The sequence below is a fragment of the Stomoxys calcitrans genome, chromosome 1 (genome assembly GCF_963082655.1).
Source record: "Stomoxys calcitrans chromosome 1, idStoCalc2.1, whole genome shotgun sequence".
Lineage (NCBI taxonomy): Eukaryota > Metazoa > Arthropoda > Insecta > Diptera > Muscidae > Stomoxys > Stomoxys calcitrans.
Window position 1 is genome coordinate 25,956,542 of NC_081552.1, and position 27,512 is coordinate 25,984,053.

The window sequence follows — 27,512 nt, forward strand, 5'->3', positions numbered from 1 at the left end:
AGGCCAAAAATGGAATACAACTCACATGTATAGGCTGGAATTTCAAAATCATCCCTGGATCTACTGGGCCGTGTACAGAGGAGAGCATACTCTATAGCATCCCTTAAACGTCGTCGTAATATGGGTTGTTTGGCGCTGTTCTATCGGTACTTTCATGGTGTGTGTTCATCTGATATTAGTCTTCTTATTGGCGATGTAAGGATATTTGTCAGAGATACTAGACATTCCAGGAAATGACTGACTGACTGACTGATGGCTATAAGAATTTTTGGAATTTTTTACATTTAGGTACAAAAAAAAAGTACCAAAAACGGTACGAAAAGGGTGAATAGAGGTAGAATTTTGATATTTGATTTAAAAGACATCTGGTGCAAAAGGATGAGAGTGAAAAGAAAAATTTAAAACAAGTAAAAGCGTGCTAAGTTCGTCCGGGCCGAATCTTATATACCCTCCACCATGGATCGCATTTGTCGAGTTCTTTTCCCGGCATCTCTTCTTAGGCAAAAAAGGATATAAGAAAAGAGTTGCTCTGCTATTAAAACGATATCAAGATATGGTCCGGTTCGGACCACAATTAAATTATATGTTGGAGACCTGTGTAAAATTTCAGCCAATAGAGAGAACGATTTATATGGGATCTGTATCGGGTTATAGACCGATTCAGACCATAATAAACACGTTTGTTGATGGTCATGAGAGGATCCGTCGTACAAACAGGCATATCGGATAATAATTGCGACCTCTAGGAGTCAAGAAGGCAAGATCCCAGATCGGGTTATATGGCAGCTATATCAGGTAATGAACCGATTTGAACCTTACTCGACACAGTTGTTGAGAGTAAAAATAAAATACGTCATGCAAAATTTCAGCCAAATCGGATAGGAATTGCGCCCTCTAGAAGCTCAAGAAGTCAAATCCCCAGATCTGTTTATATGACAGCTATATCAGGTTATGAACCGATTTCAACCATACTTGGCACAGTTGTTGGATATTATAACGAGCTGTAGAAGCTCAAGAAGTCAAGACCCAAGATCGGTTTATATGGCAGCTATATCAGGTTATGGACCGATTTAAACCATACTTGGCACAGTTGTTGGGTATCATAACAAAACACGTCGTGCGAAATTCCATTCCAATCGGATAAGAATTGCGCCCTCTAGAGGCTCAAGAAGTCAAGACCCAAGATCGGTTTATATGGCAGCTATATCCGGTTATGGACCGATTTGAACCATACTTAGTACAGTTGTTGGATATCATAACAAAACACGTCGTGCAAAATTTCATTCAAATCGGATAAGAATGGCGCAGTCTAGAGGCTCAAGAAGTCAAGACCCAAGATCGGTTTATATGGCAGCTATATCAGGTTATAGACCGATTTGAACCTTACTTGGCACAGTTGTTGGATTTAATAACAAAACACGTCGTGCAAAATTTCATTCTAATCGGATAAGAATTGCGCACGCTAGAGGCTCAAGAAGTCAAGACCCAAGATCGGTTTATATGGCAGCTATATCAGGTTATGAACCGATTTGAACCATACTTGGCGTAGTTGTTGGATATTATAAGAAAACACGTCGTGCAAAATTTCATTCAAATCGGATAAGAATTGCGCACTCTAGAGGCTCAAGAAGTCAAGACCCAAGATCGGTTTATATGGCAGCTATATCAAAACATGGACCGATATGGTCCATTTACAATACCAACCGACCTACACTAATAAGAAGTATATGTGCAAAATTTCAGGCGGCTAGCTTTACTCCTTCGGAAGTTAGCGTGCTTTCGACAGACAGACGGACGGACGGACGGACGGTCAGACGGACGGACATGGCTAGATCGACATAAAATGTCGCGACGATCAAGAATATATATACTTTATGGGGTCTCAGACGAATATTTCGAGTAGTTACAAACAGAATGACGAAATTAGTATACCCCCCATCTTATGGTGCAGGGTATAAAAAAGTACTGGTTACGGTAGAAAACGTACGTCTTGTACCGCAATTTGTACCATTTGGTACTTTCTTTACAGATGGAGCTTAAAGTCTTCCATTTGGCATGGAGGTAAAACTAGGAAATATATATGTTGGGTGACAAAATGATCTATTGAAAATTCGTACATTTAGGTACCAAAATTGGTACCATTTGGCACCTTCTTTACAAATAGAGCTAGAGGTCTGATATTTGGCATACAGGTACCAAAATTGGTATCATTTATTACCTTTTTACAGAAACAGCTAGAGATCTGAAATTTGGCATGCAGGAGGGTGACTATGATCTTTTTACCATTCGTAAATTTTTTTGCAAAAAATATTGGTACCATTTGGTACTTTCTGTTCAGATGGAGCTAGAGGTCTGAGTAAGGTTGGTAAAATTTAGAAATATCTGATGGGCGACTAAGTGGTTTTTTCATAATTCGAACATTTTTGTATTGGTTCGGAATTAGAAATAGCTCCCACTTTGTACCTATAGGGTAGGTGTAGGGTATTATAAAGTCGGCACCGCCCGACGTTTGCCTTTCCTTGCTGGTTTGTTTTAAAATTTGTTTACATTCTCATATCTTATCTTATCACCAAAATATTGCCTAGTGAAGCTTTTCTTCATTGCCTTAATAATTTATTTGTCTTACATGGTAGGCACTATTCTCTGCATATGGCATTTCATTTTTAAATGCCCTTGGAATGATAAAAAGAAAATTAAAAATAAACACGAAAATCCAAAATCTTACCCCAATTCCATAGTTTTACAAAGATTACATGCGATAAGAAATTTACCTGAAAAGAAATAAGAAGAGAAGAACAAGTGTTATTTGCTTATTTCATATGTATGGATAGGCAGGCCTTACCAAAATATAAACAAATTTTGTACTTAGAAATTTCAAAATCTTATAAGTAATCAGTTAACCGATAACATAAATTAGCGGCAGCACCATCAAATTCTTCAGAAAAGTGAAATTTGAATTGTCATAATAAATCGAGTGTGACTTCTATAAAAACGTGTTTAAAATTTAGTGTTTCATAAAAATTTTAAAATGACTCTGAAACCTAAACAACATAACAAGCAGAAGAGTCATTACCATGGATAGGTTAGGTAAGGTTGAAAAGAGGGTGCGGATATTGTTACGTAAGCCTTAAGTTCAATCAGGGCGAATTTTATTTACCCTCCACTATGGACCACATTTGTAAAGTTCTTTGACTGGTATCTCCTTATAGGCAACCAAAGCTATCATAGAATAAGTTACTGTGCAAAATATCAGCCAAATCGGATAGGGATCCTACGCCCTCTACAGGCTACAGAAGTTTAGTCGGGAGAACAATTTATGTGGGAGCTTTGTCAGGATATGGACCGATTCGAGCAATAATTGGATTGGATGTTGAAGGTCATAGGAGAAGTCGTTGTACAAAATTTTAGACAAATCGGATAAGAATTGCGCCCCGTAGAGGCTTAAGAAATGTATTTGGAAGAATATCAGGTTATGAACCGATTCAGACCATGCTAGGCACAATTGTTGAAAGTCAAAACAAAACACATCATGCTAATTTTTAGCTAAATCGGTTAATAATTGCGCACCAAGATACAAGATCGATTTATTTGACAGCCATATCAGGTTATGAACCGTTTTGACCCATACCTAACATAGTTGTTGCAAGTCACAACAAAACACCTCAAGCACAATTTCAGCCAAATCGGATAATAAGACCCGATATCGATAAAAACGGAAGCTATATCAGGTTCTGGACCGCATGCAAGTCGAGATTCAAGTTCAGTTTACATGGCATCTATAACAAAATTTGGACCTATATGGCCCATTTACAATCTCAAATGACCCACACTAATATTTAGAAAGTATTTGTGCAAAATTTCCAGCTGTTAGCTTTATTCCGTAGACGACATTGCCGCTGTAATTTTACTTTACTCTAATAGGTTATGACAGAACTTTTGTTGTACTAGCCGAACGGAGAAGCCACGATCTTCCACGCTTATTCTAAAATCTCTGACACCAAGTGTTGAGGTGTCTCCCACCACTTGATCTTTTCATCTGGCTTTTGGTCGTCCCGGTTTGCGTCTACCACCGTGTTTGCCCTCAAAAGATTTTTTTTTTGCTGAAGCTTCTTCATCCATTCTGGCAACTTGACCCAGCCAACGCAGCCGTTGTATTTGCCTACGTGTTAGTATGATATTGTCGTCATACAGCTCGTGGTTCATACGACGCCTTTATATTATTCATTAACGCAAACGAGTCCATATATTTTGCGAAGAATCTGTCTCTCAAACACTCCAAGTACTGCCTCGTCTGCTTTCATAAATACCCATGCCGCAGAACTATATAACATCACGGATTGCAACACTGTCTTGTATGTTTTCTTCGTCTGTCGAGAGGTGGCCTTGTTTCCAAACTGCTTACTTAATCCAAAGCAGCATCTGTTTGTCAGCATTATTCTCTGCTTTATTTAAGAATTCGTGTCATTCGTTTCGGTTACGACGGTGCGGCGAAAGATAAAGTTGCTGACTATCTCAAAGTTGTGGTTCCCAACTTTGCTCATTTTATTCAGCTGATCTGTTGTACAGGGCGTTGTGGGAGTTACCATCCATTTGACTTATCTCCAGATTCTTTCCTATTCTTACTGAGGATTGTATCATGTCAAGTGTAATCCTGCAGTGTCCTATTAATTTTGCAGGGATACCAAACTCAGACATGGCTTGAAATGCCTTTGAACGTATAGGCGTATCGAAAGCGCCTTTGTAGTCAACAAAGAAATGGTAGAAGTTTGTTTGTTCTTCTCGGATCATTTCCAGGCGCAGTTTGAATATCTGTTCTAGGGTGTATTTACCAGGTCTAAAGCCGCATTGATAGGGCCTTATTATCTGATTGACTTTAGGTTTTAATCCTTCACACAGTATGCTCCAGAGTATCTTGTATGCAATTCCTCTGTAGTTGACACATTCTACTTTGTCTCCTTTCTTGTGACGGGACATTGTATTATGATATTCCAATCATCGGGTATGCGCTCTTCTAACCAAATTGAGCAGACAAGCCGCTGCCATTACAGCAAGAAATACAGACGAGGTGCAACGAAGACTACAGCAGGTCATGATCAGAACTAGACATTGGTCGGAATGCCACGGGCTACAGTTGGCAATGCAGAAGACTGAGCCTGCTGTAGCCACGAAGACTACGGCAGGTCATGATCAGAACTAGACATTGGTCGGAATGCCACGGGCTACAGTTGGCAATGCAGAAGACTGAGCCACTCGTGCTCACGAGGAAACACATTTCCACAGAGATAGTAATGCGGATCGAGGACATTATCTTACGCACAAGAAGGCACGTGATATACCTAGGGGTACGACTCGTCATCAAACTGACACCCACAGAGGAAAGCTGGAGAGCTGTGACTACATTTGTCGAAGTGATACTCAGGTCAAAGAAAAGAGAACTTGACGCGACATAAATGATAAAGCAACTACCGCAGGAACACTGGGACGTATTGGGGTAAGTGCCACTAGCGGATTCACCGCGAATTAATGCGGTAGCGGTGCCCAGGGGATTTAGTATGATCTGCTCCTATTCTATATCCGTTCTCCCATTGCTTCCAGTCTTGTATCCGCATTGGCTGACCCACACTTAACTTGTATGTCTATGGGTCAGATCTAGGGTGGTCTCCATCACCCCGCCAATGCCAAGAAAACATGTGCTTTAAACCTGTTGCATTATCCTTACGTTGCACTTTTCTACATCGCAGTCCACCAAACTACTGGGGCGTAAGCAAGTATTGGTGTAATCATGCTCCTGTAGAGACAGTAGACTATCCTAGAATTCAGGCAACATTTCAAGCCTACGGCTCGTCTACACAATGGCCAGCATCTGTGAGCCTGTGAGCTACACTTGCAATTCAGTTTCCTGTCCAAGATCAGTCCAAAGAATCGGACCTGGTCAGATACCGAAATAGTTTTGTTGAGGACGCGTGGTGATTCAAATTGGCCCACCTTCGCCTTAATTGTGATCAGGCAGATTACTAGGTTAACATTGAGACCCCTAGGTCTAACCCAGACGTGTGCTAGACCTAGTGGTCTCAACCTTAGGAAGACGAAGGTGGGCCAATTTGACGCAATACGTTTTTATACCCTCCACCATAAGATGGGGGGTATACTAATTTCGTCATTCTGATTGTAACTACTCGAAATATTCGTCTGAGACCCCATAAAGTATATATATTCTTGATCCTCGTTAAATTTTATGTCGATCTAGCCATGTCCGTCCGTCCGTCCGTCCGTCTGTCTGTCGAAAGCACGCTAACTTCCGAAGGAGTAAAGCTAGCCGCTTGAAATTTTGCACAAATACTTCTTATTAGTGTAGGTCGGTTGGTATTGTTAATGGGCCATATCGGTCCATGTTTTGATATAGCTGCCATATAAACCGATCTTGGGTCTTGACATCTTGAGCCTCTACAGTGCGCAATTCTTATCCGATTGGAATGAAATTTTGCACAACGTGTTTTGTTATGATATCCAACAACTTTGCCAAGTATAGTTCAAATCGGTCCATAACCTCATATAGCTGCCATATAAACCGATCTTGGGTCTTGACTTCTTGAGCCTCTACAGTGCGCAATTCTTATCCGCTTGGAATGAAATTTTGCACAACGTGTTTTGTTATGATATCCAATAACTGTGCCAAGTATGGTTCAAATCGGTGCATAACCTAATATAGCTGCCATATAAACCGATCTTGGCTTTTGACTTCTTGACTTCTTGAGCCTCTAGAGTGCGCAATTCTTATCCGATTAAAATGAAATTTTGCACGACGTGTTTTTTGTTTTTATATCCAACAACTGTGCCAAGTATGGTTCAAATCGGTCTATAACCTGATATAGCTGCCATATAAACCGATCTCGGGTCTTGATTTCTTGAGCCTCTAGAGTGCGCAATTCTTATCCGATTGGAATGGAATTTCGCAGACGTGTTTTGTTATGATACCCAACAACTGTGCCAAGTATGGTTCAAATCGGTTCATAACCTGATATAGCTGCCATATAAACCGATCTTGGGTCTTGACTTCTTGAGCCTCTAGAGGGCACAATTCTTATCCGATTTGAATGAGTTTTTGCACGAAGTATTTCGTTATGACATCCAACAACTGTGCCAAGTATGCTTGAAATCGGTCCATAACCTGATATAGCTGTCATATAAACAGATCTGGTTATTTGACTTCTTGAGCTTCTAGAGGGCGCAATTCCTATCCCATTTGGCTGAAATTTAGCATGACGTATTTTATTTTTACTTTCAACAACTGTGTCAAATAAGGTACAAATCGGTTCATAACCTGATATAGCTGCCATATAAACCGATCTGGGATCTTGACTTCTTGACCCCTAGAGGTCGCAATTATTATCCGATATGCCTGAAATTTTGTACGACGGATCCTCTCATGACCATCAATAAACGTGTTTATTATGTTCTAAATCGGTCTATAGCCCGATACAGATCCCATATAAATCGTTCTCTCTATTTTACTTCGTGAGCCCCAATGGGCGCAATTCTTATACGAATTGGCTGAAATTTTACACAGGTCTCCAACATATAATTTAATTGTGGTCCGAACCGGACCATACCTTGATATCGTTTTAATAGCAGAGCAACTCTTTTCTTATATCCTTTTTTGCCTAAGAAGAGATGCCGGGAAAAGAACTCGACAAATGCGATCCATGGTGGAGTGTATATAAGATTCGGCCCGGCTGAACTTAGGACGCTTGGGGGGAAGTTTTTACCTAGCATAAGACCTCACAAATGTCGCCAATGTAAAGGAGGGGATCACCACCACTGACATTTTTTTTTCTGATGCTCTCGCCAGTATTCGAACCCAGGCGTTCAGCGTCATAGGTGGACATGTCAGCCTTTACGTTACGGCAGCCTCCTATTTACAATAAAAACAAGTAAAACGCCGTAATTTTGGGCGTGACGAACTTTGGATGCCCAATACGGTTGGTCGGAAATTTATATATGTCAATGTGTTGCAAATGGGATGACTAAATAAATCTAATCCCTATCCTATGGTGGTGGTTATAAAAACAGTATTGCCAAAAACATTTAAAAATTCACATTGAAAATGCCTGCAGTATGTTTGAATTAACTATTTGAACTTGTTCTTTTAGTAATTTCAATAGTTTGTGCAGTTAGTTCACTAGTTCGATCACTTAGTTCAGTAGTTCAGTGAGTTAACATTACACAAGTTGACGCCACAATATTGCGCCTATACCTAAGTTAAAATGCAGTCCACCGTAGGGCAGGGCTTAGCATGTCCGCTTACGACTTTAAATGACAGGGTTCGAATCCTGGGGAGAATTTCAGAAAACATTTTTAAGCGGTGGTTATTCTCTCCGTTCATTCAATTCAACTTGTTCGTTGACAACTCCAATCCGTTGGTAGAGATTCTTCAATGCTCAAAAATTCTTATAGGTATTTTTAAAAAGTTTCAGTCTGGTCTGAAACAATCTCCCTGTGCATCATTCACAATCTCATGCTATATTTGATCACAATTTATTTCCTATTGGTACAACCTATTCATTGGCCATGATTACATTGATTTTAAAAAGATAAACACAAAAAGCCATAAAATTAAAAAAAAAAAAAACAAAAGAAACGGACAAACTCTACACAAGTATGTAAATATCAAAATTATACAGACAACAAATTTGACAGTAAATCAATAAAATGACAAGCGTCTACAATTTATTTGTTATTGAGTGACTGCGAGGTGTTGCTGTTGTTGTGGCTGTTGTCGTTGTCGTTATTTTCATTTGGTAAATAGAGACAATTTTAATTAGGATTGGTTTTTATACCATGTTCATGGGGCAATCGAACATAGAGATGTCTGACTAAAGCGAATAGTATAGGTTATAGGCAATAACAAGTAAAAGCGTGCTAAGTTCGGCCGGGCAGAATCTTATATACCCTCCACCATAGATCGCATTTGTCGAGTTCTTTTCCCGGTATGTCGTTTTAGGCAAACAAAGGATAAAAGAAAATAATTGCTATGATATTGGAGCTATATCAAGTTATGGTCCATGATTGAAGTGAATGTTCGGGATCATAGTAGAAGTCATTATGTAAAATTTCAGCCAATTTGAGGAAGGTGTTCTTACTCTACTCCCGAATGCCTTTCCATGGAGTTCTATATAGTTCCGATCGGTCCACTTTTTATTTTGGGCGATATTCTTGGGGCTATGCCCTAGGTATCCAAATTTTATGGCCATATTCATATTCTACTCCCGAAAACCTTTCACTTGAGTCCCATATTGTTCCGATCGGTTCACTGTGATTTTTGGCTATACTCTTGGGGTTATGCCCTAGGTATCCAAATTTTATGGCCATATTGATATTCTACTCCCGAAAACCTTTCACTTGAGTCCCATATTGTTCCGATCGGTTCACTGTGATTTTTGGCTATACTCTTAGGGCGGTTTTGAGCTTGGGACGGCTCCCTAGGTACTTGCACCCAATTTTAAATATCATATTCATACTCTAATCCCAAATACCCCAAGCGGTTTAAGTGTCCTTTTGGGTGATTTGTTTTTTTGGGGTGGGGGACCTCCCCACACATGGGGTGAAATTTTAATACCAAGTTCGTACTCTACTCTTAAATACCTTTCATTTGATCTGGTGTTTTTGAAAATGGGAGTATGGGAGAGGGTCTGCCCCCCATCGGATATCAAAAAATTTACCTACCTTTTACCCTATTTTCACCGGGGCCACAAACTCTAACATCTGTGAAAATTTCAGGAAAATCTGTTCAGCCGTTTTTGAGTCTACACCGACAACAACAGACAAACAATCAAAAATAAATAAAACAAGTAAAAAGGCGTTAAGTTCGGCCGGGCCGAACTTTAGATACCCACCACCTCGGGTATATATGTAAACCATCTTTCATCAAAATTCGGTGAAAATTTCATACCTTATGTCCCATATCAGTTATATCAAAATAAGTTCCGATTTGGACCATATACTAATAAGTACACTAGCTATCTTTAAAAATAAACCGATCTGAACTATATACGACACGGATGTCGAAAAGCCTAACATAAGTTACTGTGTCAAATTTCACTGAAATCGGATTATAAATGCGCCTTTAATGGGGCCAAGACTTTAAATCGAGATATCGGTCTACATGGCAGCTATATCCAAATCTGAACCGATTTGAGCCAAGTTGCATAAAAATGTCGAAGAGCCTAACACAAAGCAATGTCCCAAATTTCGGCGAAATCGGACAATAAATGCCTCTTTTATGGTTCCAAAACCTTAAATCGAGAGATCGGTCTATATGGCAGCTATATTCAAATCTAGACCGATCTGTGCGATATTGCAGAAGTATGTCAAGGAGCTTATCTTAAGTCGCTGTCCCAAATTTCGGCGACATCGGACAATAAATGAGCATTTTATGGGTCCAAAACCATAAATCAAGAAATCGGTCTATATGGCAGCTATATCCAAATCTGAACCGATCTGGACCAAATTGAAGAAAGATGTCGAAGGGCCTAACACAACTCACTGTCCCGAATTTCAGCAAAATCGGATAATAAATGTGGCTTTTATGGGCCTTAGACCCTAAATCGGAGGATCGATATATGGCAGCTATATCCAAATCTGAGCCGATCTGAGCCAAATTGATTAAGGATGTCGAAGGACCTAACACAACTCACTGCCCCAAATTTCAGCAAAATCGGATAATAAATGTGGCTTTTATGGGCCTAAGACCCCAAATCGGAGGATCGGTCTATATGGCAGCTATATCCAAATCTGGACCGATCTGGGCCAAACTGACGGAGGATTTTGAGGGGCCTAACATAACTCACTGTCCCAAATTTCAGTGAAATCGGATAATAAATGTGGCGTTTATGGGCCTTAGACCCTAAGTCGGAGGATCGGTCTATATGGCAGCTATATCCAAATCTGGACCGATCTGGGCCAAATTGACGAAAGATGTTGAAGGGCCTAACAAAACTCACTTTCCCAAATTTCAGGAAAATCGGATAATAAATGTGGCTTTTATGGGCCTAAGACCCTAAATCGGAAGATCGGTCTATATGGCAGCTATATCCAAATATGGACCAATCTGCGCCAAATTGACGAATAATGTCGAAGGGCCTAACACAACTCACTGTCCAAAATTTCAGCAAAATTGGATAATAAATGTGGCTTTTATAAGCCTAAGACCCTAAATCGGAAGATCGGTCTATATGGCAGCTATATCCAAATCTGAACCGATCTGAGCCAAATTGACGAAGGATGTCGAAGTGCGAAACACAACTCACTGTCCAAAATTTCAGCAAAATCGGATAATAAATGTGGCATTTATTGGCCTAAGACCCTAAATCGGCGGATCGGTCTATATGGGGGCTATATCAAGATATAGTCCGATATAGCCCATCTTCGAACTTAACCTGCTTATGGACAAAAAAAAGAATTTGTGCAAAATTTCAGCTTAATATCTCTATTTTTGAAGACTGTAGCGTGATTTCAACAGACAGACGGACAGGCGGACAGACGGACGGACATGTCTAGATCGTCTTAGATTTTTACGCTGATCAAGAATATATATACTTTATAGGGTCGGAAATGGATATTTCGATGTGTTGCAAACGGAATGACAAAATGAATATACCCCCATCCTTCGGTGGTGGGTATAACAAACAAATCGCAACAATTTCATTTTTATATCCACCACCATAGGATGGAGGTATACCAATCTAGTCATTCCGTTTGTAACACCTCGTAATACTCGTATATGGGGTCTTAGTAAAGTATATATATTCTTGATCGTCTCGACGTTCTGAGTCGTCAAGCTAGCTGCTTTAAATTTTGCACAGGTACTAAATTTCAATGTACGCCATTGGGGATTGCAAATGGGCTATATCGGTTCAGATTTAGATATAGCTCCCATATAAACCGATCTCCCGTTTTGATTTTTTGGGCCCCTGGAAGCCGCAAATTTTGTCTGATTTGACTGACATTTTGCATGTAGTGTTCTGTCCCAAGTACGGTCCAAATTGGTGTAAAATCTGATATAGCTCCCATATAAACCGATCACCCAATTTGACTTCTTGAGCCTTATGTGTCGGGATTTGGTAAAATTTTGCACACGGTGTTCAATTACGACTTTCAACAACTGTGCCAAATACGGTTCAAATCAGCTGCCATATAAACCGGGCTATCGATGATCCTAGTTCGGTTCCTAGAAACATTAATTTTTGCTGATTTGATTGAATTTTGGTATGTGGAATACAATTATGGCACGCCTTTCGGACTTGGCCACTCATTGATAAGTGAGATTTTGGCTCCTGCTCGGTTCCTGGGCAAATTTCACTCTACTCCCAAATGCCTTTGTTTTGAGTCCTATAATACCGTATTGGTAAATATTTCCGGTTTAGGGGGTATTTCCGGGGTGGTGTTGCCACCCAGACACTTGGCCCTTAAAGTATATACATATGATTCGTGCTCTACTTTCAAACACATTTTAAATAAGCCCCACAATGGCATGATCGGTAAATAAGTTCTGTTTGAGGGTGGGGTGGACTTTAGGGTCTGTGTTCCCTAAAAAATCAATAAATTTCCACCCCCAAATAGCTTTTATACAATTGTGGGTTCTTTTGGGATGGGACTGCTTCCCAAATACATAGCACTTCAATTGGATATCAAATTAGTTTTTTTTTATCTCAAACACCTTTTGTTTGAGCTCTATATTGACGTGATTGGTATATATATCCATTTGGCGAGTTTTGGTTGGCTCCCCAAGCTCCCGACTGCAAAAATAGAAACCATGCCTTGTTTTTGGTGGCTGTGAGAGTGCAAAAAGATTTCGAACGAATCACATTACCAATCTCGTAGATTTGGTATTTTTGAAAATTAGGGTAATGAATAGTGCTTTTTAGGGGAGGGATGGCACCGCAGACGTAGATCTGGTATTTTTTGAAAATTAGGGTAATTAATAGTGCATTTTAGGGAAGGGACGACACCTCAGACATTTCGACTCAAGTATGGATATCATAATAGTGCTCCACTCCAAAATACCTTCAATTTCAGCCCCATATAGACATGGTTGGTAAATAAAAGCCGTTTGGAGGGTGTTTTGAGGCTGGGGCGAGCACCGGCACTTTGCCCTGCAAATAAATATCAAATTCGTTCTTTACTCCCAAATACCGTTGATATGCGCTCCATATTGCCATAGTCACTTTAGGGTGTACCTCCAAACACTTGGCTCCAAATTGAATATCAAATTCGTTTTCTACTCTCAAATATCTATTATTTAAGTCCCATATTGTCATAATGGTTCAATTTACCTATTTGTTGAATTTTTAGGAGGAAAAGACGTGAACGCAAATTTTAATGCGTTATTCGTAATGTATTCCCTAATATCTTTCATTTAAGTCCCATATAGCCATGGTCGGCTGATATGCCCATTTGGGAGTATTTGGGGATGGGGGACCTCCAATTACTTGAACCTAATTTGTTTATGCCATATTTGTAACCTACTGCCGAATACTTTTCATTTGAGTCCCATATTGACAAGAACCTTTCATTTGAAACCCATATTATGTCTATCGGTCCACTTTTAGTTTTGGTTGGCCTTTTTGGGGTAAGGGAAAGGGTCGGCCCGCCTTCCGATATCAAAAAATTATATAGCCTATGTTTCCTTCCAAACCATCCTTCACAATTTGTAAAAATTGCAAGGTAACCGTCCAAACCGACAAACAAACATATAAATAAACAAGCATACCACCATAGGATGTGGGAATACTACTCTAGCCATTAAGTTTGTAACACCTCGATATATTGATGTTGGACCCCATAAAGTATATATTGGGTTGACCAAAGAGTAATTACGGATTTTTTAAAAGAAAGCAAATGCATTTTTAATAAAACTTAGAATGAACTTTAATCACATATACTTTTTTTACACTGACAGAAGAAAGAATGCAATTACAGAGTCACAAGCTGTGAAAAAATTTGTCAACGCCGACTATATGAAAAATCCGCAATTACTTTTTGGGCAACCCAATATATTCTTGATCGTTTCGACATTCTGAGTCGAACTATCCATGTCCGTCCGTCTGCCAAAATCACAATAGCAGTCGAACGCGAAGAGCTAGCCGCTTGAAATTTTGCACAGATACTTTATATTAATATCGGTCGTTGGGAATTGCAAATGGGTCATCGGTTTAGATTTGGATATAGTTCCCATATAAACCGGTTTCCCGATTTGTCTTCTTGAGCCTTTACAAGCCACGATTTTTATTTGGCTGATACTTTGCATATAGTGTTCTGTTATGACTCTCAGCAACTGCGCCAAGTACGGTCCAATTCGGTCTATAACCATATGGGCTCCCATAACAGAATCTTGGGTTCCCAAGATTACGCCCGTCCGAACTAAGTACGCTTTTACTTGTTATATATGAGATTTGCAACTAATTACAGAAGAGTAAAACTTACTAAAAATTTGTTTTAATCGATATTTAACCAAATTAGATCAAAATTTGCTAACTTATTTGGAATAAGTGTTTTACTTTATTTTATGCGCACCATTTCTCTGAGTGTATATATATCCTTGATCGTCTTGTTTATGGAAATAATGAACTGCTTATTGATGTAGGTCGTTGGGGGAGTGCTAATGGGCCATTAGGTTCAGAAAATGAATATAACTCGATTTATCGATTTATATGGGATCTCCCGATTTGACTTCTTGAGGCCCTGGAAGCCGCAATTGTAATCCTATTTGGCTGAAATTATGCACGGAATGCTTTCTTATGAATTTCAACAATCGTACCAATGTAGAATAATTCGTTTGACATAAAAGACAAAAATTTTCTCCAAGTAAACTTCTTTTCTGAAAAACGTTGGACTTTGTTTACGAAAAAAGTACATGTTTTTATACCCTCCACCATTAGATGGGGGGTATACTAATTTCGTCATTCTGTTTGTAACTACTCGAAATATTCGTCTGAGACCCCATAAAGTATATATATTCTTGATCGTCGCGACATTTTATGTCGATCTAGCCATGTCCGTCCGTCTGTCCGTCCGTCCGTCCGTCCGTCCGTCCGTCCGTCCGTCTGTCTGTCGAAAGCACGCTAACTTCCGAAGGAGTAAAGCTAGCCGCTTGAAATTTTGCACAAATACTTCTTATTAGTGTAGGTCGGTTGGTATTGTAAATGGGCCATATCGGTCCATGTTTTGATATAGCTGCCATATAAACCGATCTTGGGTCTTGACTTCTTGAGCCTCTAGAGTGCGCAATTCTTATCCGATTGGAATGAAATTTTGGACGACGTGTTTTGTTATGATATCCAACAACTGTGCCAAGTATGGTTCAAATCGGTTCATAACCTGATATAGCTGCCATATAAACCGATCTTGGGTCTTAACTTCTTGAGCCTCTAGAGTGCGCAATTCTTATCCGATTGGGATGAAATTTTGCACGACGTGTTTTGTTATGATATCCAACAACTGTGCCAAGTATGGTTCAAATCGGTTTATAACCTGATATAGCTGCCATATAAACCTATCTTGGGTCTTGACTTCTTGAGCCTCTAGAGGGCGCAATTCTTATCCGATTGAAATGAAATTTTGCACGACGTGTTTTGTTGTTATATCCAACAACTGTGCTAAGTATGGTTGAAATCGTCAATCACCTGATATAGCTGTCATATAAACAGATCTGGGAATTTGACTTCTTGAGCTTCTAGAGGGCGCAATTCCTATCCGATTTGGCTAAAATTTTGCATGGCGTATTTTATTTTTACTTTCAACAACTGTGTCAAATAAGGTTCAAATCGGTTCATAACCTGATATAGCTGCCATATAAACCGATCTGGGATCTTGACTTCTTGACCCCTAGAGGTCGCAATTATTATGAAATTTTGTACGATGGATCCTCTCATGACCATCAACAAACGTGTTTATTATGGTCTGAATCGGTCTATAGCCCGATAAAGCTCCCATATAAATCGTTCTCTCTATTTTACTTCGTGAGCCCCAATGGGCGCAATTCTTATTCGAATTGGCTGACATTTTACACAGGTCTCCAACATATAATTTAATTGTGGTCCGAACCGGACCATATCTTGATATCGTTTTAATAGCAGAGCAACTCTTTTCTTATATCCTTTTTTGCCTAAGAAGAGATGCCGGGAAAAGAACTCGACAAATGCGATCCATGGTGGAGGGTATATAAGATTCGGCCCGGCCGAACTTAGCACGCTTTTACTTGTTTGCGATAAAATCTTCCAAAAATTTGTGAGAGAAAAACTTTTTTTTATTTACCCTGACAATACCTTTCACTTTTGATGTATAGAACATGTTATTCGACGTTTCAACTAGTTATTCTTTATTTAAAAATAAATTTTATGTCAAAAGTTAAAAATGGATAGTGCATAATGAAAAGGATGTTTAACCTAATGTTGTAACACAATTCAAACTCAAATTCTTACGAAGATCTCAGTTAGGTTAGGTTGAAAAGGGGGTGCATATATTAAGCCCCATAACACTATGGACGTACACCTAAGCCAGTAATCGGCTTGCTGTGCGCTCCAGTAACTATAAAGTAATCTCCAAAAGAAAAGTTATGTTAGGAATTCCGTACTACTTATCTACTTATCGTCCTGGTTGTTATTGCCCTTACGTCAATTTTACTGTTACACTCGACGTCGTCGCGTTAGCACCACACCACTTCACGCATTCCGTGATCGCCCGGATCTCCGTCTGCAGTACCGTATTATGGTCAGGCAGTCTAAAACAGATCTCAGTCCCTGGGTTCTCAATGTACACACTCAGGCCCACTCTGTCCTCTAGTTTTGCTCCATCCGTGTAACATGATCTTGCAGATGGCAATACTAGGGTTCCGCCAATCCGAGACTGTGCCGATGGCAGCAGTGCCTCGCACTCGACTTCAAGCTTCATCTCAGGTATCCGATCGGAAACCTCTTTACTTCCTTCCAGGTTTCCTATCTTCGCCTTGATTATACCGCGATGGTATGAGCTGCTGCCATCCTCAATCCATTCTCCCATCGACTTAAGTCTCATAGCCGCAGTGGCTGCCTCACACTTAATCTGTATGTCAATGGGTCGGATATCTAGAATAGTCTCCAGTGCCCTAGTGGGTGTGGTCCTCATCGCTCCGCCTATGCCAAGACAACATGTTCTTTGAACCTATTGTATGGTCCTTATGTTGCACCTTTTCTCCATAGCAGTCCACCAAACTACCGAGGCATAAGTAAGTATTGATCTAATCACGCTCCTATAGAGCCAGTGGACTATCCTCGGATTCAGGTTCCGTCTACATAGTGCCCAACATTTGTGAACCTTCTCAGTACGCTCCTGAATGTGACACTTCCAATTCAGTTTCCTGTCCAAGATCAGACCTAAATATTGGACCTTGTCAGATATCGAAGATCGCTGTTGGTAATTAAAATTCATTTCGAATATATTTGGATTTGTTTCGATATTATGATACACAATTATATTAAAAGCCATTCATTTTCGCAAAACCCATTATGGTTTTGCATTATGATCTACTGTAGTTGTTATCCTATAAATAAAACCGGAAAATCTTTTTGTTTGTTTTATTTATAGCTTTATTTTTGCACATTGAAATACCTACTTTGTGATGGATATTTCTTTTTCGTGTAATTGTTACCTAACAATGTATGTGCTTTAGAAATTCTTGTACATGGCAGCCATTTGTGTTTTGCTTTAATGATTTTTGTCATTGGACATAGCAGCATTTTTGCACCGAAAATTTAAAAATTGGCACTTTCCGAGTTTACCGTCCGCAATCATCCGAGCTACTTTATATACTGACTGTTGTTTGCTCAGTCAAAACAAAAAAGAAAAAAACAAGTAAAAGCGTGCTAAGTTCGGGCGGGCCGAATCTTATATACCCTCCACCATGGTTCGCATTTGTCGAGTTCTTTTCCCGGCATCTCTTCTTAGGTAAAAAAGGATATAAGAAAAGAGTTGCTCTGCTATTAAAACTATATCAAGATATGGTCCGGTTCGGACAACAATTAAATTATATGTTGGAGACCTGTGTAAAATTTCAGCCAATTCGTGTAAGAATTGCGCCCATTGGGGCTCACGAAGTAAAATAGAGAGAACGATTTATATGGGAGCTGTATCGGGCTATAGACCGATTCAGACCATAAAAACACGTTTGTTGATGGTCATGAGAGGATCCGTCGTACAAAATTTCAGGCATATCGGATAATAATTGCGACCTCTAAGGGTCAAGAAGTTAAGATCCCAGATCGGTTTATATGGCAGCTATATCAGGTTATGGACCGATTTAACCCATACTTGGCAAAGTTGTTGGATATAATAACAAAACACGTCGTGCAAAATTTCATTTCAATCGGATAAGAATTGCGCACTCTAGATGCTCAAGAAGTCAAGACCCAAGATCGGTTTATATGGCAGCTATTTCCGGTTATGGACCGATTTGAACCATACTTGGCACAGTTGTTGTATATAATAACAAAACACGTCGTGCAAAATTTCATTTCAATCGGATAAGAATTGTGCACTCTAGAGGCTCAAGAAGTCAAGACCCAAGATCGGTTTATATGGCAGCTATATCAGGTTATGGCCCGATTTGAACCATACTTGTCACAGTTGTTGGATATCATAACAAAACACGTAGTGCAAAATTTCATTCCAATCGGATAAGAATTGCGCACTCTAGAGGCTCAAGAAATCAAGACCCAAGATCGGTTTATATGGCAGCTATATCAGGTTATGGACCGATTTAAACTATACTTGGCACAGTTGTTGGTTATCATAACGAAACGCGTCGGATGAGAATTGCGCACTCTAGAGGCTCAAGAAGTCAAGACCCAAGATCGGTTTATATGGCAGCTATATCAGGTTATGGACCGATTTGAACCATACTTGTCACAGTTGTTGGATATCATAACAAAACACGTCGTGCAAAATTTCATTTCAATCGGATGAGAATTGCGCACTCTAGAGGCTCAAGAAGTCAAGACCCAAGATTGATTTATATGGCAGCTATATCAGGTTATGGCCCGATTTGAACCATACTTGTCACAGTTGTTGGATATCATAACAAAACACGTAGTGCAAAATTTCATTCCAATCGGATAAGAATTGCGCACTCTAGAGGCTCAAGAAGTCAAGACCCAAGATCGGTTTATATGGCAGCTATATCAGGTTATGGACCGATTTGAACCATACTTGGCACAGTTGTTGGATATCATAGCAAAAAACGTCGTGCAAAATTTCATTCCAATCGGATAAGAATTGCGCACTCTAGAGGCTCAAGAAGTCAAGACCCAAGATCGGTTTATATGGCAGCTATATCAGGTTATTGACCGATTTGAACCATACTTGGCACAGTTGTTGGATATCATAGCAAAACACGTCGTGCAAAATTTCATTCGAATCGGATAAGAATTGCGCACTCTAGAGGCTGAAGAAGTCAAGCCCCAGAGTGGTTTATATGGCAGCTATATCATGTTATGAACCGATTTGAAACATACTTAGCACAGTTGTTGGATATCATAACAAAACACGTCGTGCAAAATTTCATTCTGATCGGATAAGAATTGCGCACGCTAGAGGCTCAAGAAGTCAAGACCCAAGATCGGTTTATATGGCATGGTTCATTTACAATACCAACCGACCTACACTAACAAGAAGTATTTGTGCAAAATTTCAAGCGGCTAGCTTTACTCCTTCGGAAGTTAGCGTGCTTTCGACAGACAGACGGACGGACGGACGGACGGACAGACGGACGGACATGGCTAGATCGACATAAAATGTCGCGACGATCAAGAATATATATACTTTATGGGGTCTCAGACGAATATTTCGAGTAGTTACAAACAGAATGACCCCCCATCTTATGGTGGAGGGTATAAAAATGTTGTGTGTGAGAATGTGTATATACCAGTGACGACCACACAATTGCAATTATTTGCAAGTCTACAGGTATTCTTGGAATTATTTTCTTGTGTACGTACAAAGTAATGTGCAGTAGAGTGAGTATTTTTGCCAACCACTGATCTATACGTTCAAATACTCACCCTTTTTCTCCAGTAGGAGAGACACAATTATTATTCTATTGGTCCGGTACATGAATTATGGCCTGCGGCTATCGTTGCACTCTTGCAATTGAAGAGTTTTTGGTTTTACAACAAAAGGAAGGTCCTTTTACCGTAGAAGAAGCTGCTAAAGGGTTTACAACAAACAAAGTTAGATACGTTCAATAATACTACGTTTATGACAACCATTTGATATGCTGAAGCATTACACGGTTACAATAAAAGCAAAACTTCGTGATAGAAGTATTTTGTTTGTTATGAAAATGTCAAAAACATTTTATTTTTTGCGGGTATAGCTATGGTTATCTATAACTTGCAGGAATTGCATGACATAAATTATTTATGACAAATGCATCATTGAGACCAATGCTCATATTTTTTTTTTTTTTTTTTGAAATCATCAAATAAAAACCTTAACAAAATATGTTTATTTTCCTTAATTCATATATCTTAATTGTATTATGTGTAGCATTCATCAGCGATATGAACGGATACAACACAAAACCGCAGAAAAAAAAAAGTTATAATTTAATTTGAAATCCCACGCTTCTATCAATTAATCATCGGCGACAAAAAACATGAAGGGAAAAAGTTATGACAAAAATATGTTTCTATATAAAGGGTGATTGTTTAGCTATTATCTTTATGGCAACACTGGTTTAAACAGCTTTTGAATCGTCTTACAAACGAACAACGCTTGCACATTATGGAATATTATCATTAAAATGCGTGCTCTGTTAAGAAAATTCATCGCCCTATTCTTTCATTTTACGACAAAGGTCATTTTTGGCCCAAATGCTACGTAACTAAGCAGAATTGTTGATTTTGAAGTAAAGATCAGCTAGAAACATTGCAAAAGCTACCAATGCATCCAGAAAAAGTCACAGTTTGGTGCGGTTTATGGGCTGGTGGCAACATTGGACCGTACTTCTTCAAAGATGATACGAATCGTAACGTAACTGTGAATGGTGAGCCCTACCGTGAGCTGATATCCAATTATTTTTTTTTACCAAAAATGCAAGAGCTTGACTTGCATGACATATGGTTTCAACAAGATGTTGCCACATGCCACACAGCACGCGTAACAATGTATTTATTGAGAGACGAGTTCGGTGAACATTTTATTTCACGTTCGGGATCGGTCAATTGGCCGCCTAGATCGTGCGATTTAATGCCTTTAGACTAATTTTTGTGGGGCTATGTTAAAGTCTATACAGGCAAGCCCGCTTCAATTGAAGCATAGGAAGAGAGAAGCATACATTCGTCAGATACCTGCCGTAATGTTGGAAAAAGTGTGCCAATATTGGACAAAGCGGATGCACCATTTGAGGCGCAGTCACGATCAACATTTGCATGATATTATCGTTAAACATTAAATTATAGGGATTCAAATAAATATTTCATACATTTTTCTGAATTTTATGTGTTTTGAGAAACTTTCCCATATTTCTTAAACAATCACCCTTTATATGTCATTAAAGCAGTTTCTCTTAGCAAAATGACACATGAACATTTATAATTAACTCTCATTACAATTTAATTGGCATTTTAATAGGGCATATATATATGAGCACACGCAGGAAACATAATTCATGTCGCGCTGTTGCAATATTATGAAAACCCATAATTTGCAAGAAAAACACGCAGAAGTTGATGTTAAAATAAAGGGTGATTTTTTTGAGGTTAGGATTTTCATGCATTAGTATTTGACAGATCACGTGGGATTTCAGACATGGTGTCAAAGAGAAAGATGCTCAGTATGCTTTGACATTTCATCATGAATAGACTTACTAACGAGCAACGCTTGCAAATCATTGAATTTTATTACCAAAATCAGTGTTCGGTTCGAAATGTGTTCATTCACCGTTCAGCGATGAGGCTCATTTCTGGTTGAATGGCTACGTAAATAAGCAAAATTGCCGCATTTGGAGTGAAGAGCAACCAGAAGCCGTTCAAGAACTGCCCATGCATCCCGAAAAATGCACTGTTTGGTGTGGTTTGTACGCTGGTGGAATCATTGGACCGTATTTTTTCAAAGATGCTGTTGGACGCAACGTTACGGTGAATGAACACATTTCGAACCGAACACTGATTTTGGTAATAAAATTCAATGATTTGCAAGCGTTGCTCGTTAGTAAGTCTATTCATGATGAAATGTCAAAGCATACTGAGCATCTTTCTCTTTGACACCATGTCTGAAATCCCACGTGATCTGTCAAATACTAATGCATGAAAATCCTAACCTCAAAAAAATCACCCTTTAAAAGAAAAATATTTTCATATCCAAACGATAATAATATGATGAACTCATGCCATAATTCAATTTTGTACGTTTGGCAAAAACCAAATTTCATTTAGGCTGGCATTGTAATCATTTCTGTATGTTAAGTGATATTTTCGCTTTCAACAAATTTCTAGATTCCAATGTCTATTTAAAGAGAATAGTATTCTTATTCTTTACCTGAATCGAAAGGGAAGAAATATATAATAAAATTCCGTATTTCCCACAAAGGTGTTAATAAACTAAAATCTTAATAAATAAATGAAGCAGAGGGATGAATATTCGTCTGAGACCCCATAAAGTATATATATTTTTGATCGTCGTGAAATTTTATGTCGATCTAGCCATGTCCGTCCGTCTGTCCGTCCGTCCGTCCGTCTGTCTGTCGAAAGCACGCTAGTTTCCGAAGGAGTAAAGCTAGCCGCTTGAAATTTTGCACAAATACTTCTTATTAGTGTAGGTCGGTTGGTATTGTAAATGGGCCATATCGGTCCATGTTTTGATATAGCTGCCATATAAACCGATCTTGGGTCTTGACTTCTTGAGCCTCTAGAGTGCGCAATTCCTATCCGATTTAAATGAAATTTTTCACGACGTGTTTTGTTACAATATCCAACAACTGTGCCAAGTATGGTTCAAATCGGTCCATAACCTGATATAGCTGCCATATAAACCGATCTTGGGTCTTGACTTCTTGAGCCTCTAGAGGGCGCAATTCTTATCCGATTTGAATGAAATTTTGCACAACGTGTTTTGTTATGATATCCAACAACTGTGCTAAGTATGGTTCAAATTGGTTCATAATCTGATATAGCTGCCATATAAACCGATCTTGGGTCTTGATTTCTTGAGCCTCTAGAGGGCACAATTCTTATCCGATTGGAATGAATTTTTGCACGTAGTATTTCGTTATGACATCCAACAACTGTGCCAAGTATGGTTCAAATCGGTCCATAACCTGATATAGCTGTCATATAAACAGATCTGGGGATTTGACTTCTTGAGTTTCTAGAGGGCCCAATTTCTATCCGATTTGGCTGAAATTTTGCATGACAGATTTTATTCTTTCTTTCAACAACTGTGTCAAATAACGTTCAAATCCGTCCTTAACCTGATATAGCTGCCATATAAACCGATCTGGGATCTTGACTTCTTCATCCCTAGAGGTCGCAATTATTATCCGATATGCCTGAAATTTTGTACGACGGATCCTCTCATGACCATCAACAAACGTGTTTATTATGGTCTGAATCGGTCTATTGCCCGATACAGCTCCCATATAAATCGTTCTCTCTATTTTACTTCTTAAGCCCCCAATGGGCGCAATTCTTATTCGAATTGGCTGACATTTTACACAGGTCTTCAACATATAATTTAATTGTGGTCCGAACCGGATCATATCTTGATATCGCTCTAATAGCAGAGAAAATCTTTTCTTATATCATTTTTTGCCTAAGAAGAGATGCCGGGAAAAGAACTCGACAAATGCGATCCATGGTGGAGGGTATATAAGATTCGGCCCGGCCGAACTTAGCACGCTTTTACTTGTTTGTTGTTGTTTTGAACTTTTTGTTGCACGCAGGTTAGTTTCTTAAATGGACCAAATTAGAGCATATTTGAATATAGCTGCTATATAGACCGATCTGTCGATAAAGGGTCTAATGCCCATAAAAAATAAATAATTTATATCTAAATTCTCTGCTTTAATAAATTTGTCTTCTCAGTTCCGTTAGAGTATTTTCAGTAAACACATAAATATTAGTTTTTCTTTATCCCCACCATGCATGCCACACAAAGAGTCAGTCACATGTGTGCCCTATAAGAGTTGTGCAATGAGTTCGGGGAAGTAATTAAAAAAGTGCAAATGCAAAAGAAGTGACGCATTTGGATACAAAAAATACAACATTCACATGGAAACCAAAGATTTCAAAGGGAGCGTACCATGGAACAGTTGAATGCAAATGGTTGACCTATTTACTTCCACCGAAAGGAGTATGACTTTTCTATTAATTATAATTTTAACAAGTTAAAGCGTGTTAAGTTCGGCCGGGCCGAATCTTATATACCCTCCACCATGGATCGCATTTGTCGAGTTCTTTTCTCGGTGTCTCTTTTAAGGCAAACAAAGGAAAGATAAGGAAAGGATAAAAGAAAAGAATTGCTATGCTATTGGAGCTATATTATGGTCCGATTCGGATCATAATGGAATGAATGTTGGATACCATAGTAGAAGTCATTGTGTAAAATTTCAGCCAAATCGGATAAGAATTGCGCCCTTTAAGAGCTCAAAAAGTAAAATAGGGAGATCGTTTTATAGTGGAGCTGTATAAGACCATGTCGAACACGTATGTTGAAGCTCATGGAAGAAGCCGTTGTACAAAATTTCAACCAAATCGGATAAGAATTATGCCCTCTGGAGGCTCAAGAAGTCAAGATCCTAGATTGGTGTATATGGCAGCTTTATCAGGTTGTGGATCGATTTAAACCATATTTGGCACAATTATTAAAAATCATAACAAAACACGTCATGCGAAATTTCAGCGAAATCGTATAGAATTGCGCCCTCTACAGTCTCAAGAAGTCAAGACCCAAGATCGGTTTATATGCCAGCTATATCAGGTTATAGACCGATTTAAAACATACTTTGCACAGTTGTTGGAAGTCATAACGAAACATGTCGTGCAAAATTTCAGCCAAATCAGATAGGAATTGCGCCCTACAGAGAAGTAAGAAGTCAAGACCACAAATCGGTTTATATGGCAGCTATATCAGGTTATGTACCGATTTCATCCATACTACTTATACAGTTGTTGGAAATCATAACAAAACACCTAACGCAAAATTTCATCTAAATCGGATAAAAATTGCGCCCTCAAGAAGCTCAAGAAGTCAAGACCCAAATATGGACCGACATGGCTCATTTACAATCCCAACCGACTACACTTCTAAGAAGTATTTGCGCATAATTTCAAGTGGCTAGCTTCACTCTTTCGAAAGTTAGAGTGCTTTCGACAGACAGACGGACGGACGGACGGACATGGCTAGATCGATATAAAATGTCATGACGATCAAGAATATATATACTTTATGGGATCTGAGACGAATATTTCGACGATTTACAAACAGAATCACGACATTAGTATACCCCCTTCCTATGGTGAAGGGTATAATGAGGATGTGAAAGACGATATAAATATGGTAAAATAGAGGTGAAATGGAGCACATGTACGGAGCTGAACATGCATTTGATGGAAATGAATGATTTCTGTTGGAATACAAAAAATATATTTTTTTTTATACTCACCACCGAAGGATAAGGGTATATTCATTTTGTCATTCCGTTTGCAACACATCGAAATATCCATTTCCGACCTTATAAAGTATATATTTATATTCTTGATCAAAAAATCTAAGACCATCTAGCCAAGTCCGTCCATCTGTATGTGGAAATCATGCTACATCCTTTAAAAATAGAGATATTGAGCTGAAACTTTGTACAGATTCTTTCTTGGTCCGTCAGCAGATTGGAAGTTGGAAGATGGGCTTTATTGGACTATATCTTCATATAGCCCCCATATAAACCGATCCGCCGATTGAGGTTCTTAGGCCCATAAAAGCCACATTTGTTATTCGATTTTGCTGAAATTTGGTACCGTGAGTTGTGTTAGTCCCTCCGACATCCTTCTTAAATTTGGTCCAGATCGATCCAGTTTTGGATATAGCTGGCATATAGACCGATCCGCCGATTTGGGGTCTTAAGCCCATAAAAGATACATTTATGATCAGATTTTTCTGAAATTTGGGACAGTGAGTTTTGTTATGCCCTTCGACATACTTCTTCAATTTGACCAAAATCGGTCCAGATTTTGATATAGCTGCCATATAGACCGATCTCTCGATTTAAGGTCATGTTGTTATTGTCCGATTTTACCAAAATTTGGGACACTGAATTGTTGTAGTCCCTTCGACATCACTCTTCCAGATTGGTCCAGATTTTGATATAGCTGGCATATAGACCGATCTCTCGATTTAAGGTTTTGGGCCCATAAAAGGCGCATTTATTGTCAGATGTCGCAATTTGGTCGAGATCGGTAGAGATTTGGCAATAGCTGTCATATAGACCGATCTATCGTTTCAAAGTATTGTCCCCATAAAATGCGCATTTATAATCCGATTTCGCTGAAATTTGACACAGTGACTTATGTTAGGCTTTTCGACATCCGTGTCGGTCTATATTTGGATATGGCTACCAAAAAGACCAATATTTTGTCCTACAAAATTGGACAAGGACTTGTACTTATTAGACCATCAATGTCCGTATCGATTTATGGGGGCATACATTATGAATTTTTCACCGTATTATGACGAAAGGTAGTTTACATATCTACCCAAGGTGGTAGGTATCCAAAGTTCGGTCCGACCGAACTTAACGCCTTTTTACATGTTTTTGTAACATGTAATGGTAACAAGTAAAAGCTGCTATGTAGCCTCCACCATGGATAGCTTTAATCTAGTTCTTTGCTCGGCATCTCACTAAAGGTTAAACAAGTTCTATGCCCGGCATCTCTTTACAGGCAAACATAGGATAATGATAAGAACTGCTTGGTACATGGGCTCAAGAAGTAAACTCATAATAGGGCTTTATATGAGAGCTATATCAGGTAATAGACCGATTCGAAAAAATTTGGCATGCATTTTGAAGGTCATAGGAGAAGTCGTTGTACTAAATTTCAGCTAAACTGGATAAGAATTGCGCCCACCAGCGGCTCAAAAAGTAAAGGGTGATTTCTTAGCTCTTTGTCGACACTGGTTAAAACAGCTCACGCACGTTTCGTGTCTTCAGTTTGGTCTATAATTTAACCATGAATCATCTTTCATACGAACAACTCTTGCTAATTATTGAACTTTACTATCAAAATACGTCCTCTAATAAGAAAGTTTATAGCGCGACGTTCAGCTCATTTTTGGCTCAATGGGTATGTGAATAAGCAGAATTGTCGATTTGAGAGTGAAGATCAGCCCGAAGCATTGCAAGAGCTACCAATGCATCAATAAAAGTTACAGATTGGTGCGGATTATGGGTTGGTGGCATCATAGGACCGTACTTCTTCAATGATGATGCG

The 27,512-nt window shown here is 39.0% G+C and overlaps 1 long non-coding RNA gene across 1 annotated transcript in view; it reads right to left on the minus strand.

Moving 5' to 3' along the window:
* Positions 1–2,393: 2,393 nt before the first annotated feature.
* LOC131998562 (uncharacterized) overlaps positions 2,394–27,512 on the minus strand; it is a 180,965-nt gene continuing 155,846 nt past the window's right edge. Inside the window, exon 4 of the long non-coding RNA XR_009398797.1 lies at positions 2,394–2,771. This is a non-coding gene — a long non-coding RNA (uncharacterized LOC131998562). The remainder of the gene's footprint in view (positions 2,772–27,512) is intronic.